General features: G+C 47.7%; 1 protein-coding gene across 1 annotated transcript in view; it reads left to right on the forward strand.

Annotated features, from left to right (window-relative positions):
* The first annotated feature begins 10,024 nt into the window (after nt 1-10,024).
* Nucleotides 10,025-21,408, forward strand: part of LOC148532569 (cortexin-3-like) — a 28,662-nt gene continuing 17,278 nt past the window's right edge. The window contains exon 1 of the mRNA XM_088467724.1: nt 10,025-10,101. The gene's annotated coding sequence lies outside the window, so the exon portion shown is untranslated. The remainder of the gene's footprint in view (nt 10,102-21,408) is intronic.

Here is a 21,408-nt window from a genome sequence, read left to right on the forward strand (position 1 = left end):
ACTAATAATACATTGGACTAAGTTATGTTATATGTACCCTACCCAAATGTTGCTATGGGGCCTGTCAATGTCTTTCCCTCCTGTAACCCCGCTCTGTGGGCAGCTGGAACCTCTTACCTGCGGTTCGCAGGTCCGGACTGGACGACTTCTGCCTGTGTGTCCTTATTGCCAGACTGATCTTCGCCCTTGGAGCGTGACTGACTGTCGGAGTGCTGCCCTGAGAGACAGATTGCCCTGTGGCATCATCCCGCTGATGGCGCATGCCAGCTTGGGCTGCTTCCTGGTCCCCTCTACCTGCGGTCTGTCAGACCAGGGCTGCGGTTGTGCTCCCCCATAGCAGGACTACTCCTCATCATCGGACCCACCATAACTCTGCGTATCATCACCTGTGGACCAGCGCTCATTCTCGGGGGACAATGGTGCCCCCATCCTACGGAGTCTTCTCTCAGGACTGTATAAGAATGTAGAGGTTATTATACCATTGTCCCTCATCCTTCAATATAAATATATTTATAAATAAATGTTGGTGCTGATTCTTATTGATGAAATGTATTTATTTACCACTTAGTCCTCCAATTGGGGACCCGGGGTAAATGTGCTTGTCCGTGCCCTCCTCCCTACGCCCCATGGCTGCCGGCAGCATGCCAGTTTACTTACAGCACCAGGCCGTGTGGGGGCTTTATCCGTCTCCCAGCAGTTTTTAGTCTTACTTTTTAATTTAGCTTAATTTTTGCTTTGATCCTTATTCTGGGTCCTGACCTGAATAAAGACGAGATAATGGCTGTGCAAGGAATGGGATCGGGGCTGGATAACCATACTGCTGCCACTCAGGATGTTTCCACACACTGCTTATCCTACCCACAAAAGTGCCATGCCAGGCTGCCATCTTGGGTGCACTTTGTGGGTTACAATGGGTGGGATGAGCCTTACTTCTTTGGTGAAATGCAAAGTAGGAAATAGAATATACAGACAACAAGATACACACAGAGTAATCCGTCCCATGGATAGCTCATTCCAACCATGACAATAGAGAAAGCTGTGACGTCAGTGGGTAAGTGGCCGAGCGATCAGCTATGGAATGTGCTTATGAGGGTGCAGACATAAAGAGGACAACAGACTGTGCGCCTTGGAAGGATGGCGCTAGCACTGGTGTGGAGGAAATAGGGCAGCAGCAGAGGTGGCAGGACTGATGTGACAGCCGTATGTTACTGTGCCCTCTATGTTACAGGCAGCTGCCAGTCACCCTTCTCAGAGGAAGGTTCTGGTTACATTATTTTATGAATTCTTTGGTATTTGTGATTAAATTTATTAGAGATATCACTGTAGTTCAGGAAAATAGTAGGTTATATATATAACAGGATCTGTAGAACACGAGTCACTGACATAAGAGGATCTGTAGAACACGAGTTACTGACATAAGAGGATCTGTAGAACACGAGTTACTGACATAAGAGGATCTGTAGAACACGAGTTACTGACATAAGATCTGTAGAACACAAGTCACTGACATAAGAGGATCTGTAGCACAGGAGTCACTGACATAAGAGGATCTGTAGCACACGAGTCACTGACATAAGAGGATCTGTAGAACACGAGTTACTGACATAAGAGGATCTGTAGAACACGAGTTACTGACATAAGATCTGTAGAACACAAGTCACTGACATAAGAGGATCTGTAGCACAGGAGTCACTGACATAAGAGGATCTGTAGCACACGAGTCACTGACATAAGAGGATCTGTAGAACACGAGTTACTGACATAAGAGGATCTGTAGAACACGAGTTACTGACATAAGATCTGTAGAACACAAGTCACTGACATAAGAGGATCTGTAGCACAGGAGTCACTGACATAAGAGGATCTGTAGCACACGAGTCACTGACATAAGAGGTTCTGTAGAACACAAGTTACTGTCATAAGAGGATCTGTAGAACACGAGTTACTGACATAAGAGGATCTGTAGAACACAAGTCACTGACATAAGATCTGTAGAAAACAAGTCACTGACATAAAAGGATCTGTAGAACAAGTCACTGAATTAGAGGATCTGTAGAACACGAGTCACTGACATAAGAGGATCTGTAGCACACGAGTCACTGACATAAGAGGATCTGTAGCACATGAGTCACTGACATAAGAGGATCTGTAGAACACAAGTCACTGACATAAGAGGATCTGTAGCACAAGTCACTGACATAAGAGGATCTGTAGCACATGAGTCACTGACATAAGAGGATCTGTAGCACAAGTCACTGACATAAGAGGATCTGTAGAACACGAGTTACTGACATAAGAGGATCTGTAGAACACAAGTCACTGACATAAGATCTGTAGAAAACGAGTCACTGACATAAGAGGATCTGTAGCACACGAGTCACTGACATAAGAGGATCTGTAGCACACGAGTCACTGACATAAGAGGATCTGTAGCACATGAGTCACTGACATAAGAGGATCTGTAGAACACAAGTCACTGACATAAGAGGATCTGTAGCACAAGTCACTGACATAAGAGGATCTGTAGCACACGAGTCACTGACGTAAGAGGATCTGTAGCACATGAGTCACTGACATAAGAAGATCTGTAGCACAAGTCACTGACATAAGAGGATCTGTAGCACATGAGTTACTGACATAAGAGGATCTGTAGAACACGAGTTACTGACATAAGATCTGTAGAACACGAGTCACTGACATAAGAGGATCTGTAGAACACAAGTCACTGACATAAGAGGATCTGTAGCACATGAGTCACTGACATAAGAGGATCTGTAGAACACAAGTCACTGACATAAGAGGATCTGTAGCACATGAGTCACTGACATAGGATCTGTAGAACACAAGTCACTGACATAAGAGGATCTGTAGCACATGAGTCACTGACATAAGAGGATCTGTAGCACATGAGTCACTGACATAAGAGGATCTGTAGCACATGAGTCACTGACATAAGAGGATCTGTAGCACAAGTCACTGACATAAGAGGATCTGTAGAACACAAGTCACTGACATAAGAGGATCTGTAGAACACAAGTCACTGACATAAGAGGATCTATAGCACAAGTCACTGACATAAGAGGATCTGTAGCACACGAGTCACTGATATAAGAGGATCTGTAGAACATGTCACTGATATAAGAGGATCTGTAGCACATGAGTCACTGACATAAGAGGATCTGTAGCACATGAGTCACTGACATAAGAGGATCTGTAGAACACAAGTCACTGACAAAAGAGGATCTGTAGCACGAGTCACTGACATAAGAGGATCTGTAGCACATGAGTCACTGACATAAGAGGATCTGTAGCACATGAGTCACTGACATAAGAGGATCTGTAGCACATGAGTCACTGACATAAGAGGATCTGTAGCACATGAGTCACTGACATAAGAGGATCTGTAGCACAAGTCACTGACATAAGAGGATCTGTAGCACATGAGTTACTGACATAAGAGGATCTGTAGAACACAAGTAACTGACATAAGAGGATCTGTAGCACACGAGTCACTGACATAAGAGGATCTGTAGCACACGAGTCACTGACATAAGAGGATCTGTAGCACATGAGTCACTGACAAAAGAGGATCTGTAGCACGAGTCACTGACATAAGAGGATCTGTAGCACATGAGTCACTGACATAAGAGGATCTGTAGCACATGAGTCACTGACATAAGAGGATCTGTAGCACAAGTCACTGACATAAGAGGATCTGTAGCACATGAGTTACTGACATAAGAGGATCTGTAGAACACAAGTCACTGACATAAGAGGATCTGTAGAACACAAGTCACTGACATAAGGGGATCTGTAGCACATGAGTCACTGACATAAGAGGATCTGTAGAACACAAGTCACTGACATAAGAGGATCTGTAGAACACAAGTCACTGACATAAGGGGATCTGTAGCACACGAGTCACTGACATAAGAGGATCTGTAGAACACAAGTCACTGACATAAGAGGATTTGCATAACAAGGGGGGGATTCAATTAAGGGTGAATCCGTTCCGTACTCCCCCAGGACACGCCTACAAGATGGTACTCCATGCATTCGCCCGGTTGACACCCTGGAACTCCCATTTCATAGACGGAGAGAAACATCTGAGATCCCGACTCAGAATCACCTGGAGACAAACAAAGACACATGTATGACCACCCCTTCTGTGTGAGGGAATAACGCTAGGGGAAACCATGTAGGTGGTTGTGAATTGCTGACGTTCTGACAGCACTTTAAATACCCCCCATCCTAAAAACAAAGCTTGTACAAAAAAAAAAAAATTCTGTACTACCATAAGGAAGAACAACCACCCTGTTTAAATACCTTACTTGAACCCTTTTAATCTAGCGGAGAGGCAAATTTGGGCAGAGTTCAACTCTAATACTGTCTGGTAATTGTCTTTTACCCCATGAGTGTCAAAAAGGGTAACAATGAAGCATAGAGGGGCAGCTAGCTTCGGATCCAGAAGAAAGAACACAGAAAATACTCCAACTTTTAAAATATATCCATTTATAGCCAGTAGATGGCGTAGTAACTCCACTCTCAACCTGTTTTCACAAACGCAAGTACATGCATGTCTATTACATGTATAATGTATGCAAGTACATAATACTTATATTGGAAAAACACACAGTGCAGGTGATTAGACAGAGGTTATTAATAAATTAGGAATAATAATACCGTCTCTTCAAACTGTATATATTGTTTTAAAGGACTCTGTGAGGGCTCATTCACACATATGCAGTGTGGAAAATGGAGTTTGTCTATTATTATTATTGGTGCATAGTAAAATGGTATAACCTGATGCAACCAATCAGAATCTAGCTATCATTTAACTAGGGTAGCTCAGGAAGTGAAAGCAAATGTGTGATTGGTTGCTATGGGTACAAACTACCTTTTTCCTTTGCACCAGTTTCCATAAATGCCCGCCTAGTGCTTTGACATACAGCCGTTAAATAAACTCTGGCACGCAAGGTGCGTCCTGTGACCTCCCCTGAACCCCGCCTCCCGCGTACCTGAGAGGCATATCTACCAGTAAGAAGACAGGCAGCTGCGATGTCGTCTCTGGGCCTCATTTATGATGCACAAAACGGCCGAGGTGAAGAACAGGATACAACTTGTTGCCTTCTTGATTTGCTCTGGTGTGTCCAGATTTGCGCTGGAGGAGGAGCAGAATTGTGCGTTGCCTGGAATGAGGGTTTCTAGGCAAAGTAAAGAGAAGGCGTGCCTCAGTGTGTGGGGAACGGTAGTTGTAGGTGCACAAATCAGTATAAAAAGAATAATACATAACCTTTATTGGAGTTTAATTAAAATGATGAGTAATAGCTCATGCAAAAGGGAAGTTCATTGAGAGCAGGGCATCCATAACATCATAATTCGTTTTATGGGAGATAGAAGGTTGCAGCGCTGTGGCACTGGAGTTCTCAGGGGCCCCACCGAGCTGCAGGAACCCTACATCACAGATAAATTGCTCTCTGTATTTTATCATAATTTACTGAACCCCACCCAAAATGACATTTCCACGTCACTTGATGCTCGTCGGCTGAATTCTCCAACTCACAAGTAGATAGGTTGGCATTTCACGTTTCTTTTTTTTTTACCCCATCAGAGCCACAATGACGTAATTAGAGGCAGGCAAAGTGGCTCAGGCATGTTTTGAATTGGTGTGACTAAATTGTGTTTATCAATACATAACGGTTTTGCCAGAGCCGGCAGCTAGGACTACAAGTCCCTGCATGCCCTGAAAGTCTAATTGACCAGCTGATGTGTTTTTTTGGGGGGTGGAGAGGGAGAAAGAAGGGCACTAAGCAGGTGCCAGAATCAACCCCAGTTCTGCAGGGCAGTGATGTTAACCCACTGCGCCCACCCTGTGCCACATCTATGAGATCAGCCACAGCCAGTCTATGTACAGACGCCCGACAATTAGCAAGGAGAGAGAACCGCCTTGCAATAGGTTATGGGGGAGATAAAATGGAGTAGCTGCCAAAATCAACCAATCAGCTTCTGTCATCTCAAAGACTATGGGGGAGATTTATCAAATCTTGGAGAGAGATAAAGTACAAACCAATCAGCTTCTAATGGTAAAGGGGAATAGGTAGGGGAAAGGGGCTGTGGGAAACGGAACACAGCAAGAGCAAAAAGTGTTTAGTAAGGGGCACAGGGGAAAAGTGTGTGATGGGCAATAAAGAGATATAAAATATTGGTAAGGGGAGGTCCGAAGGCATCACAGGGTCTGGAGAGACCCCGCGCGCCTGGCTGAAAAGGGGTGTGACTTAAATAAAGGGGCGTGGCCTCACGGGAGATCCCGATAACATCACTCCGGCAGCATCACGGGAGATGCTGGGCAGTATGCACTGTTGGTTCCTCTTCTATACCAGGAGGCGGGGGCTGCAGGAGAATGTCACACTGCAGCACCCGGCAGCACGGTGCACAGAGGGTCACGTGATCCTTCTTGTCTTGGTCATGTCGGCTGTCCCGTTCAGTCGTCCACTGAGAGTGACTGCAGCGTTGCTAGGTACAGTGTTGCCAGATGGGGGGTTTCTCCGAATTTGGAGGATTTTAAAGGTCTTGGCGAGAATTTTGGAGACAACTTTTCTTTGGGGTTTTTTGGAGTAGCAAAATATATATGGGGGCACCAAAATCTTGGGGCCTCTAAAGGTCTTAGGGCCTGATTCAGTACGGATCGCAATTGCGAATTCGCACGGTACCCAGCTGCTAAAATATGCTAATGCTTGCCGGCATAAAGACGCCCACTTCTACTTTCTCGTGTCTATCCAATCTTGCTCTTTACATCGGTACCACTGACGCACATCGGCCAGTCACGCAACAATTACACTAGGTCTGACGGCAAGTCTCTCATGCTGTGTATGCAATTGCAGGGGCTAAGTTATGCATGGCCATGAAACAGCGTTCAATCAGACAGACACATATGCGTTCTTCCGACCATCCACTCCCCTCCCGTCACCACCCCCATACGCTGACAGCCTGTCACTCATCTGTGCGGCCGTAAAAATGGAATGTAATCACTGCGCACGGGCACGTATGCATGTGCGAAGGCAATCGCTCATTCTGCGTCCGTAGTTGCACTTGTGATTCGTACTGAATCAGACCCTTAATCCAGCCCTGCACACTGGTGACTGGGAGGGGACATGGAGACGTACACTCTAGTGACTGGGAGGGGACATGGAGACATACACACTAGTGACTGGGGGGGAGCATGGAGAAGTACACTCTAGTGACTGGGGGCAGCATGGAGACGTACACTCTAGTGACTGGGGGGAGCATGGAGACGTACACTCTAGTGACTGGGGGGAGCATGGAGACGTACACTCTGGTGACTGGGGAGAGCATGGAGACGTACACTCTAGTGACTGGGAAGAGCATGGAGACGTACACTCTAGTGACTGGTATGGTGGGGGACATGGAGATGTACACACTAGTGACTAGGAGGGGACATGGAGACATACATACTAGTGACTGGGGGGAGCATGGAGACGTACACTCTAGTGACTGAGGGCAGCATGGAGATGTACACTCTAGTGACTGGGGGGAGCATGGAGACGTACACTCTAGTGACTGGGGGGAGCATGGAGACGTACACTCTAGTGACTGGGGCAGCAAGGAGACGTACACTCTAGTGACTGGGGGGAGCATGGAGACGTACACTTTAGTGACTGGGGGGAGCGTGGAGACGTACACTCTAGTGACTGGGGGGAGCGTGGAGACGTACACTCAAGTGACTGGGGGGAGCGTGGAGACGTACACTCTAGTGACTGGTGGCAGCATGGAGACGTACACTCTAGTGACTGGGGGGAGCATGGAGACGTACACTCTAGTGACTGGGGAGAGCATGGAGACGTACACTCTAGTGACTGGGAAGAGCATGGAGACGTACACTCTAGTGACTGGTATGGTGGGGGACATGGAGATGTACACACTAGTGACTAGGAGGGGACATGGAGACATACATACTAGTGACTGGGGGGAGCATGGAGACGTACACTCTAGTGACTGAGGGCAGCATGGAGATGTACACTCTAGTGACTGGGGTGGAGCATGGAGAAGTACACTCTAGTGACTGGGGGCAGCATGGAGACGTACACTCTAGTGACTGGGGGGAGCATGGAGACGTACACTCTAGTGACTGGGGGCAGCAAGGAGACGTACACTCTAGTGACTGGGGGGAGCATGGAGACGTACACTTTAGTGACTGGGGGGAGCGTGGAGACGTACACTCTAGTGACTGGGGGGAGCGTGGAGACGTACACTCAAGTGACTGGGGGGAGCATGGAGACGTACACTCTAGTGACTGGGGGCAGCAAGGAGACGTACACTCTAGTGACTGGGGGGAGCATGGAGACGTACACTCTAGTGACTGGGGTGAGCATGGAGACATACACTCTAGTGACTGGGAAGAGCATGGAGACGTACACTCTAGTGACTGGTATGGTGGGGGACATGGAGATGTACACACTAGTGACTAGGAGGGGACATGGAGACATACATACTAGTGACTGTGGGGAGCATGGAGACGTACACTCTAGTGACTGAGGGCAGCATGGAGATGTACACTCTAGTGACTGGGGGGAGCATGGAGACATACACTCTAGTAACTGGGGGGAGCATGGAGACGTACACTCTACTGACTGGGGGGAGCATGGAGACGTACACTCTAGTTACTGGGTTGAGCATGGAGACGTACACTCCAGTAACTGGTAGGGTGGGGGACATGGAGACATACACACTAGTGACTGGGATGAGACATGAAGACATACACACTAGTGACTGGTAGGGTGGGACACATGGAAACATACACACTACTAGTGACTGGCATATACACTGGTGACTGGGGGGGACACATGGAGACATACACACTGGTGACTGGGGGGACATGGAGACATACACACATGTGACTGGGGGGACATGGAGTCATACACACTGGTGATTGGGGGAGGGGGACATGGAGACATACACACTGGTGACTGGGGGGACATGGAGACATACACACTGGTGACTGGGGGGGTATGGAGACATACACACTGGTGACTGGGGGGTATGGAGACAAACACACTGGTGACTGGGGGGGGGCTTGGAGACACACACTGGTAACTGGGGGGGCTTGGAGACACACACTGGTAACTGGGGGGGATATGGAGACATACACACTGGTAACTGGGGGGTACATGGAGACATGCACACTGGTGACTATGGTCTGAGGGAGAATGTGGAGACACTGGCATCGGCGGGAATGTTCAGACGCCTCCATAGGGCTGGTGCAATGTCCGATAGTGCGCCTTTGTCCGCACAGAGGCGGATCAGAGTCGCAGCCGGTGGGTGTCTCAGTAAGAAGCCCATCGACTGCGGCATTAGCACAAATTCGCAGTTGCGGATGCAATAGCATCCACCTCGGAATCAGGCCCATTGTTGGCAAATAAAGAAAACCGGTTAGGGTAATTTGTGCCCCTCGGTGGTCACTGGGCCCTACACAGGTTGCCTAATAAATGATCCGGCTGTGTTCAGCTACACTACAATCTACTCCAGCAGTATTAACCCCTTCCCCTGCTGTGCATGTGCTTTGCAGCTGTATTTTTCTGGCAAGCGGAGGGTTAACAGTCCCCCCCTTCCCTCTATCATCCCCTTGTCAGCGGTGGCCGGGGGTCTCAGACCAGAGGAGGGGCTCATTCAGGCTCACATCACATAGAGAGGGAAAATAACAGCCATCCGAGCAGCCAATGGCAGCTGTAGGGAGAACCCTCTGTGGGCCAGGAGAAGGGATGAGTGGGCTGGCTGGAAGACCTCTTCCGGGCGTCAGCATCAACACTCTCTTGCAAATGAATTGCAGATGCACAGCCCAGGGGTTGCTATAGGTACCAGTTGCTGGTAGCAACCAAAACACCAGCATCATCCTCCCTTGGAATATGCAGGGAGAACAGAGACCGGCGGCAGAAAATCAGATGGAGGGGGGGCCCCTACAGTGCTTCATCTGAGGGGGGGGGGGGTGATCCTGGGGGGCAGCTGGCAGCAATCCGTGATTAGCAGGGGAAAACAATTACAGAGGCAAAGCGTGGTTATGGGAATATTCAAGTTCCTCATCAACAGGTAAGGAGACGCTTTCTTCAGCTGTACGTACGGGGATGGATATTGCACACTGTCTGCCAGGCATCTCTGCCGCAGACAGGAGCAGGGAGCTGGCACTTTGCATGCAATATTAGGGGGGTGGGTATACATGTATGTACATGCATCCAGAAACATACTGGTAGGTTACTTGGCTTCTGACAATACATTTTTTTATCCTAGTGTCCATGTGATAGGGAATAAAGGGGGAGATGTACCAATTCTTGTAGAGAGATAAAGTACCAACCAATCAGCTCCTAACAGTCATGTTACAGGCTGTGCAAGCAAAATGACAGTTAGGAGCTGATTGGTTGGTACTTTATATCCATCCACTTTATCTCTTTACAAGGCTTAGTACATCTCCCCCAAAGAGTGTAAGCTCCCACTGGGGCAGGGACTGACTGAAATACTCTCTTGTAAAGTGCTGCGGAATATGCGTGCGATATATTGACAGCTGTTAATATATAAATGTGCGTCATATTGGCGGTGAAGGGCGCACAGAGACGCCAGCGCCTGCACTTCGCGGCTGAAATAATGTTTAGGCTATCTGGGAGCGTTAGAGTTAAATCGTCACATTTGGCACAATCCAAAGGCACGGAGTGGCGGACTCGCCCCATGTGCGGTGGATGGATTATATTTATTTCAGGGTCAGTCCGGGATTTGGCAGAGGAAATTGCTGAGAGGGGCATTATTAAAAAGCAAATATATAGGGCTTTTATAATGTAGGCAGTGGACAGAGATAGGGACCCCCTGAATCCCTGTACTGTGTCGTTGGATTGCTTGAACCCCCCCCCACCCCTTCCCCCCAAAAAATCATCCTAATCTTTTTCCAACTACTTAAATCATGCTCTAAGGTGTGTATTTACTAAAGTGAGAGTTTTTAGCAGTGGAGATGTTGCCCATAGCAACCAATCAGATTCTAGCTATTATCTTCTAGAAGGTGCTAGTTGAATGTTAAGTAGAATCTGATTGGTTGCTATGGACAACATCTCCACTTCTAAAAACTCTCACTTTAGTAATTATACGCCTTAGTCATCACCAGGGGAACATCGTCAGTAGATGCAGGTCTTAAACTGGGTTGCCGACATATCGTTTGCTCAATTGGCAACCGATATATCGCCTGTGCATCGGCGGTGTGTACACCCAAAATGTCCGTGAACGACTGCGTTTATAGACATACTGTATCAGGTCGACCCTGCAGCACAGCCTATACCGATATATTATCCAGATGTATCAGCTCGTCTGGCTGTGTGTACGGGCAACACACTGACCGCAGGACCTGCCGAAACTGACATCACACCTGGCCGGGGATATTTAAATGCCCACTCATTTGCGATGTCTGCCCAGACATATCGAGAGGCAGCTCGGGCTCCTGGACAGGCGGTCCACTGCTGGGTTGCTCAGGTGTGTACCCAGCATTACGTTCCATTTCAGATTCTGATAGTGTGTCAGTAAACAAAGGCTGGCTGTCAGTTTTTATTAAAATAGTCAGTAAAAAAGTATTCTCTGCACTGTCCGCACTGTAAAACCTTGGCCCAGATGAGTCCCTTGGAAGAAAAGCTGCTATGATTTATTATCTTAGTTTGCAAGTAAATGTGAACACAGAATGGTGGTTTATTCACATTATGATTATTAGCAATTATATATATAGCACTGGAATATTCCGCTGCGATTTATAATTGGGTTTTCTGTAAAATGATGGGTGATTGTTAGTGAGAAAAAATACTGACTGACAAGGGTCGACAACGCTAAGTTCTCCGTTCTGGGTGATATTCACCCATCGGGACTTGCTAGGTCTCACAGAGATTAATGTATCGTGCTGATGGACATTGGCAGCTTAATCCATACGAGCTGAGTGGGTGCTACTGTTTCCACTGCTGTGGTCCATGTACGGGCAGCTGGAAGTGCTTCTGTATAGTATGAGGAGAGCGCCTGGCAGGCTGCACAAAGCCCCCATCACTATTTCCAACCTCAGGACAGGTATTGACCCCGGATGATGGCGCTCCAAGAATACATTGGTAATCGAAGATCACTTTTGTGTTAGACCAGCAAAACATGGCACATTGATTGGCAGATGATGAAGAGGGTAGAGACATGGGGGGGGGGGAGAGAAAGAGAGAGAGATACCAGAGAAGGAACTTACAGGGGTTTTACAAACATTAGAACTACCCCACAAAGAGTAAGTTCTTTCAAAACTATTTTTTATTCGGTATTGGACGCAATTTGCATTTGAACGGAAATGTAAAAATGCGACCAGAAAAAAAAAATGAGCATTTTGTTGCCTATGCAGATTTGGCCACAGATGTGAGATGCGGCCAAGTCTACACAGGTAGCAAATGCCCCAAGAGGGGCAGGAGATACTAAGTACCCGGACCCGGGTTTGTTGGAGAAGCAATGAGTGTGGGAGGTGCCGCATATCCTATATTTATTAGTATATTTTTGTAAGGGGCTTGGCCACACCCTGATTAGACCACGCCCCTTACAGTACCCAGGTCCGGCGCTTCTCTCTGCGGCCCTGTCCCTCACCCCATTAAGTAACATGGGAGCAGATTCGCTGGGGATACGACAGGAAGCATGGCTTCACTGTGAGCACAAAAGACAAGCAAAAACACAGGGCACAACTCATACACATTACAGTAAGTGCCATGAAAGTGTAGGTAATAAGTACCCAAGTCACTTTGAGCCTGATAAATGCAAATTTAACAAGACGCAAATATAAAATATAAAATGTCCACACCAATCAGTAGACCTCCGAATGCCAAAGGGAGTAGGAAACGTGCTTTATTTCTTAAAAACGAGTGTTCAGTACCTGCCCTTTTCACTGGCTCTCCTGCACCTTCTATACATTTATGTATTCTCTTTACAATAACCTCTACATACAGGTCTCTATAAGTAATAAAGCCAGTGCTTTAGGTTCTGTGGTTAACTTATGCTAAATCTCTAGCAAGATGGGTGGGGGACTTAGGCCAGCGGTAATACTTACTACACCCATTTTAATTACATTGACCAAAAATTATTTGAATTGGTGATGGACCACCAACCTGAGGCACCCCTGCAAGTGTCCCAAGGCACCCCAGGGTGCCACGGCACACAGTTTGGGAACCACTGGTCTATACTGTAGCTAAATTATATCTTAAGTACTCAGCTCCCAAAGTTTGACACTGCTGTATGCTTAGTAGACAGTCCTGCAGCTATATTCCACAATATGGATACGTGTTCTATGGCTGTGAGATAGGTGAACTCGCTCTATAGAGTCCCAAATGTATTTATCCTCCCCCGACTCTTTCCTTGTCTCTTATATTATGCCAAAGGCTTGGAGATAAAGGGGTCTATTTACAAAGCAGTGTTAGGAGATAAAGTAAATGGTGATAAGGTACCAGCCAATCAGCTCCTAACGGCCATTTTTCAACACAGCCTGTGACATGGCCGTTAGGAGCTGATTGGCTGGTACCTTATCACCATTCACAGCTTAGTAAATAGACCCCAAAATCCATGAAACTATTTATCTCTGGATTTATCACAATCCATATAATGAATTTGAATGAATCCCCTTCTCTCCTATGCTTTAACTTGGGAGAGATCTAGTCTGTCTTTGTTTAACTACTGCATGTACATGCAGTGTATTGTTTCTACTAACATTCAGGGGCGCCAAAAGGGGGGGGGAGCGGGTACAGATTACCGGGGCCCGGGCTTCCTGAGGGGCCCTGCGGGGGCCCGGGTCCGGTGCTGCCCCCCCCTCCCTCACAGCAGCCCAGCACACAGCGCGTGCTGAGCTGCAGTGGAGACTGTTCGTGGCACAGCAGTCTCCTATGTCTGTGGGGGGGAGCAATCACACTGATTGCGCCCCCCCTGGCCTTGAGCAGGGCTGATGGGGCTCAGAGCGCCCCCCTCCCCAGCGCACAGTGCCGCTTCGCGGCGCTGCAAAACTTATTTTTTGCTCGGGAAGGGGGCATGGCCACGCCTCCCGCAATTAGTCCCCGCCCCCTATTACACGGGCCCGCCACGGCTCTCAGCGGGCCTGCTAACATTGTAGACTCTATGTAAGCATACATTACTGGGTTGCTTCCCTTTAGTTACAGGCAGGGGCACCGAGTGGGGGGGGGGGGGCGGGTAATAATTACCCGGGCTTGCTGGAGGGGCCCAGGTCCGGCACTGCTCCCCCCCTCTTACATCATAGCAGCCTAGCACACGCTGCTGTGTGCTGAGCTGCACTGGGAGACTGCTCGCGACTGTTAATAAGAAGCAGCCACAGCAGTCTCCTAAGCCTGTGGGGGGGAGTGATCAAGCTGATTGCGCCCCCCACTGCGCCCCCCACACCAGCAAACTTTTTTTTTTTTACCTAATGGGGCGTGGCCATGCTTCTCACCTTTAGGCCACGCCCCCTTTAGCGGGTCTGGTTACAGGTAGATATCTGTGAGTATTTTCTGCCTTTAATATTCACTGAAGAGAATCTGAAAGGACTCCCCCAAATTTCTCCTCTAAATGTACCAAGGGTCATTTCCCCCATTACATCTATATGCCTCCACGCTCCTCCCTTGTGAGATCACTCACTAGTGGTAGGGCGCCACAACCACTGCCCACCTGCCCCCAGCAGTACTCCCAGCAGCTGCCTTGCTTAAGGCTGGTCCAGTCATCTACTAAAGCCCACCAGAGCCTTCATCAGATAGGATAGCCAATCAGATGTCCGACAAAGAGCTATGCTGCCTTCATCAGATAGGATAGCCAATCAGCTGTCCGACAAAGAGCTATGCTGCCTTCATCAGATAGGATAGCCAATCAGCTGTATGACAAAGAGCTATGCTGCCTTCATCAGATAGGATAGCCAATCAGCTGTATGACAAAGAGCTATGCTGCCTTCATCAGATAGGATAGCCAATCAGCTGTCCGACAAAGAGCTATGCTGCCTTCATCAGATAGGATAGCCAATCAGCTGTCCGACAAAGAGCTATGCTGCCTTCATCAGATAGGATAGCCAATCAGCTGTCCAACAAAGAGCCATGCTGCCTTCATCAGATAGGATAGCCAATCAGCTGTCCGACAAAGAGCTATGCTGCCTTCATCAGATAGAATAGCCAATCAGCTGTATGACAAAGAGCTATGCTGCCTTCATCAGATAGGATAGTCAAGCAGCTGTCCAACAAAGAGCCATGCTGCCTTCATCAGATAGGATAGCCAATCAGCTGTATGACAAAGAGCTATGCTGCCTTCATCAGATAGGATAGCCAATCAGCTGTATGACAAAGAGCTATGCTGCCTTCATCAGATAGGATAGCCAATCAGCTGTCCGACAAAGAGCTATGCTGCCTTCATCAGATAGGATAGCCAATCAGCTGTATGACAAAGAGCTATGCTGCCTTCATCAGATAGGATAGCCAATCAGCTGTATGACAAAGAGCTATGCTGCCTTCATCAGATAGGATAGCCAATCAGCTGTATGACAAAGAGCTATGCTGCCTTCATCAGATAGGATAGCCAATCAGCTGTATGACAAAGAGCTATGCTGCCTTCATCAGATAGGATAGCCAATCAGCTGTCCGACAAAGAGCTATGCTGCCTTCATCAGATAGAATAGCCAATCAGCTGTATGACAAAGAGCTATGCTGCCTTCATCAGATAGGATAGTCAAGCAGCTGTCCAACAAAGAGCCATGCTGCCTTCATCAGATAGGATAGCCAATCAGCTGTATGACAAAGAGCTATGCTGCCTTCATCAGATAGGATAGCCAATCAGCTGTATGACAAAGAGCTATGCTGCCTTCATCAGATAGGATAGCCAATCAGCTGTCCGACAAAGAGCCATGCTGCCTTCATCAGATAGGATAGCCAATCAGCTGTCCGACAAAGAGCTATGCTGCCTTCATCAGATAGAATAGCCAATCAGCTGTATGACAAAGAGCTATGCTGCCTTCATCAGATAGGATAGTCAAGCAGCTGTCCAACAAAGAGCCATGCTGCCTTCATCAGATAGGATAGCCAATCAGCTGTATGACAAAGAGCTATGCTGCCTTCATCAGATAGGATAGCCAATCAGCTGTATGACAAAGAGCTATGCTGTCTTCATCAGATAGGATAGCCAATCAGCTGTATGACAAAGAGCTATGCTGCCTTCATCAGATAGGATAGCCAATCAGCTGTATGACAAAGAGCTATGCTGCCTTCATCAGATAGGATAGCCAATCAGCTGTATGACAAAGAGCTATGCTGCCTTCATCAGATAGGATAGCCAATCAGCTGTATGACAAAGAGCTATGCTGCCTTCCCACTACAGCTCTCTACCCCTGGTCACCGGAGGCTACAGCCGCTGCCTCCTCACTGCCAGCAGCTTACACCATTGCCACTGCTCACCTGCCCAGGAGATGATTTTTTCAGAGCTGTCAGCCAGGGTGCCACTGTCCTGTACCCACCCCTGACACACATCAGCACGACAGCCGCCTTTCCGGCAGGGCAGGAACCATTGCTTCTACCAGCTTCCATTCTCCCTCTCCGAATCCACCCCCCTGTTCCCAAGAGCCTATCTATCGCTCAGCTTCCACCTGGGACACAGGGGAGTGAGCACTCCAGCCCTCTCAGTCTGATGGCAGCTCCTCTTATCTCTCTCTGTCCCTGCCCCACTTTTCCTGACAGGAACCAAACAACTCCCAGCTAGATCACTCCGCCCCTTCTTCTACTGTGTGTGTGTGTGTGTATACCATACACATCCACACCAAAGAAAGAAGTACCATATAAACTTCCATGTAAAAACACAAAACATAAATTATAGAAGGGCCATGTACATGAATACAATTAAATACATATACTTTACCTCACAAATTGTACAGTTAGAAATATTACCATAATTTATCAGTACAGTACTTAGTTTAACCCTTAACCAGGGTTACATACATATATATATATATATATATATATATATATAATATATATATACATATATGTATATACATATATATATATATATATATATATATATATATTATATTATTGGTAAACACTCAGTTGGAGCAAAGGGGCGACAGCACAGGACGGCGAAGGGCACTGTGTAACCTAGCGTCGGCCCTGATAATATATGACAAACATGTTTATTTACAGAGCAAAATAAGCAGAGTGCTTTATTCAGCTATTGGCAAATAGAAAGAAATAAATATGCAAGAATAAGGCCGCTAAGTCCCTGTCTCAAAGAGCTTGCAATCGAAATACTGCGTTAGCCAGCCGACGCCTGAAGCTAGTACAAAAATTAACTCCAGCTTGTCGCCAGTGTACGGAAATATCTATCTATTCCTTGTAGGGCAGAGACGGGCACCACATTCAATTCTGCCGCTTAGCAGCTGCTCTGAGCAGACTTGGACACTGTTGTGTTATCATAAGAGATAATTCATATGTATTTACTGCCGGGAAACCAAAACAGTGTAATCATAGGCTGCTGTGCCAACAGACAAGCCTCCAGAATTACCGGGCAAAGATCGCCTTGTGCCAGACAGTTTAAATTCTAAGGTTAAGTAAACTACATTTATACACCCATTTGTATATGGTGCCGCAATTGTCAGGGCCTGTTAACCTCATTTACACTCTCACATTGTGCACTTTTGGGTATATGTACTAAGCAATGGCTATTCAAAGCCATCGATTGTCTGCGGTTCTGTCCACGGGGTTTAAAAACGGCAAAAATACTAAATACCAAACACGCCTGGATGTGCTTTTAACATTATTGCATTTTTTAAGTTTTGCAGGCAGAACCGACAGTCGGCGGATTTGGAAGGTGCACCTTCATGTCGCACGTGGCGGCCTTTGGGGCACAGCGTTGCAGGACAATATCAGGGCATGAGGGGCTTGATTCAGAGGTGGATGCTGACTGCATGGAAAACTGATATACAGGGATGAAGTTTAAATGTGCCGGAATCCCAACACCAGTCAGAATCCTGGTGCCAGCATCCCAACAATAAGTAGCGAGCTTAGGTATTAGGCGGCGGGTTAGACACTAGAGGGGAAGGGTTATGCACTGCTCCCCAGGGTTAGAGTTATGCACTAGCAGGGGCGTTTCTAGAGAGGAGGGGGCCCGTGTGCAGACTCCGACAAGGGCCCCCTCCTCTCCGCCCGGCAGCACACTGAGCTGTGCGCGGCCAGCGCCGGAGTTATAGACTCTGGGCACTAGAGTGCACCCAGAGTCTAGAATGTATGCACAGGTCACTGGGAAAATGGCCGCGGCAGCCATTTTCCCTGTACTGCGCATGTGCAGACGACGGGAAAATGGCCGTCGCCGCCATTTTCCAGTCGTTTTACAGCGCTGACGTGGGACTCCCGGAGAGGTAAGTAATATTATGGGTGCAGGGTGTGCGGTGCGGGGCCCCCCTGGACCCAGGGGCCCGTGTTCCCCACACGCCCTGCACCCATTATAGATACGCCCCTGTGCACTAGGGGGGGAGGGTTAGATTTAGGCTGCAGGGGGGGGGGTTAGGTTTAGTCTGCTGGGAGGGAGGGTTAGTATCCTAACCCTGTTGCTGTACTACTCAGTCGCACCGTTATTTTTTTTAAGTAGTAAGTACTACTGGTAGCTTGTGTAAGGCCTCTGTGCCAGCTTTGTGATGCAGTAGTTCATTCTTAATCTCTGTTAATGCTACAAAGGGAATCTGAGTAGGAGAGTAGCCGCTAACTTGTGAATTTGTGGCGTTCTGGCTTGATCTCGCCGCCTGCTGGCCTCTTCCGCGACCGCTGCAGCTCTTCTGGGAAGGTCCTTCAACTTCCCTTGCCACCGACGAACTGACTGCTCCCGCCTGGCAGCATCTAATATAAGATGTCGCCGGTGGGTGGAGCTATGACGCAGCAAGCCCTGGTTGGCTTTTCCTATTAGCTGCCAGTCTGCGAGCAGCTCGCGGGTGACGCCAAGTTTGAATAAATGACGGAGCGACGCTGGGATCCAGCAGGCAGCCCTTGTGCCTGACTCACGCCGCGACCACACATCTGGCGCTGGGACACTGCCAGGGTTTCCACCACAGCCAGGGTGCCGAGGCAGCTTCCCACACCAATGAGGGTTAACGATAGCTTTTACGTGGCTCTTGCCACATTCTCTGTACTGATAACCACATTCTATGTAAACCAATCACAAACGGCTAATTCCGTTTTCACCTAATATGGCCGGGTGTCCAGAGAGCCAATGTCCGGGTTGGGCTATAAAAACCAACGCCCTTTACAGACTGGTTACTTCTACAGGACAGGGTCATCAAAAATGGGGACGGGAAGGGGTACTGGGGGCGTGGTCAAAATATAGGAAGCATGGCTGCGCCCCCTACCCCAAAAAATATATTAAAATACCATGTGCAGCGGCGCTGCTCTCTACAGGGTAGAGCGCTTGAGAATAGGGGTGCACTTCAGAATGGGGGGGGGTGCTGCAGCTGTCCTGTAGGTGGTACTGTTGGGCATAATATTTATATGGGGGGCATAATATTAATTCTGGAGAGGGCACTGTGGGGCATATATTATTTAATACTGGGGGCAGTGTGGGGCATAATATTAATATTGAGGCATAATATTAATACTGTCTATACATCTACAATTTGTTTATCTTTCTGAGGGCAGGATAGGCGATACCAGAGGTACCACCGGAGTTGTCTATCAGAGGCTCTGGGGTTAGGCTGATACTACAAGCCCCAAGGTACCATCACTGTTAGTGGGCATTTGGGCATAAAGTATTAAGACAGAAATCGGTCCCTGACTGGGCCTGATTCTAAGGTGCTCGTAGAGCCAAACTGAGGCCGCGTTTTAGCAAAGTGCGCATACGCTGGGGTGGACATAAGCGTCTGTGTGTGTCTTCGGTTGAATTTGAGGGTTCTTAGTTGTCTCGCTCCATCAGTGAAATGGGAGTTCCTGGGTGTCAACCGGGCGAATGCAGTGAAGAGAACCATCTTGTGGTTGTGTCCTGAGCACATAGGGCCTGATTCAGCAAGGATCACAGTTGCTAATATGCACGCAGTCGGCCGATTATTTCGCACTGCGCATGTGATGCGAACCAGACGCTATGATCGGAACTGCGATCGCAGGGGTGATGCAGACGCATTGACAGGAAGTGCCATTTGTGGGTTGTGAAGGGAGGGGTTGGGCAAACGCAGGCGTGCCAGTGCGTTTCACCGGCATTGCATGGGCGTGCATACATTAGCCACTGCGATGCCATATGCAGCCTGAGGCCTCATAGCGTGCGTTGAAGTTAGCAATTCCCGAGTGAGGTCTGACCTGCCTTACCTGTGCGTATGGGTCCAATGTTACTTGATATTACCAATTATTTCGCTATGTTGCCAAAGTATACGGATGCGAGTAATGGGAAGTAGGCGTCCTTATGTCAGGCTGCGATCGCAATGCGAATGCAAACATTTACATATCACCGCTGATATTAGCACCTGCGTTGCGTGGGTATAAGCGATCCTTGCTGTATCAGGCCCATAGTCAGAGGTACACTATTTTCTGAGTCCTACGTTTGGTACGCCTATTTCAATTGTAGCCCGCACCTTGCACTGGTTGAGTGTAAATGCTGATGATTGTTCTCACCACATATGATAAAAGTGTGGCGGTGCAATGCGTGCGCATTAAGGTGTACAGAGAGTCTCACTAGTATTCTGCAGGGAATCTATCCGTATTGCGAATGTGGCCTCATTCGGACCTGCATAATAATATAAAGACAGAATTTCAAGAATATAAAGTCCCTTGTTTTATCTACCATACCGTGACAATGCATCTGAGATCGTGAGAGATATGTTATTCACCTGGATAAATACATTTAGTGCAATTGGAACCAAGGAGTGAGAATTAAAAATGCAAGGGCTTTAAGGTTCTGTACAGTGTCTGCCGCATTCCTGCTAACTAATGGGGGCTCAACCCAACCTTCTCCCCCCACCATAAAAACACAAACAAAATCTAGGGAATATTTTACATCCTGCATGAGATATATTATATTATTGCTAATCCAAGAACACTCATTTACCTAAAACTACTGCAGAGCAATTAAAATGTACAGATGACTACAAAATATATTGTAAAAACTTTGCCTTGCAGCCGTGCAGAGCAAGGTGGTATGCTGAAGTCTATGCCGGACCACTGTCCCCATTCATCTTTGTTTAAACAAGTGCCAATTGTGACATTAGTAAGCTGAATCTCTCGTATACCCCCCGAACCCCCTCCCCTCCCCTATGGGAGGCGAGCTACAAAATCATTTGAACACTTAAGAGAAAAGTACTGATACAGCACAAGAGATAATGACCCAATCCTGCTGATCTACCTGCAGAATGCACCGTATACATTATGCAGTTCATAG

This window comes from Taudactylus pleione, unplaced genomic scaffold, assembly GCF_031769625.1.
Source record: "Taudactylus pleione unplaced genomic scaffold, aTauple2 ptg000073l, whole genome shotgun sequence".
Classification (NCBI taxonomy): Eukaryota; Metazoa; Chordata; class Amphibia; order Anura; family Myobatrachidae; genus Taudactylus; species Taudactylus pleione.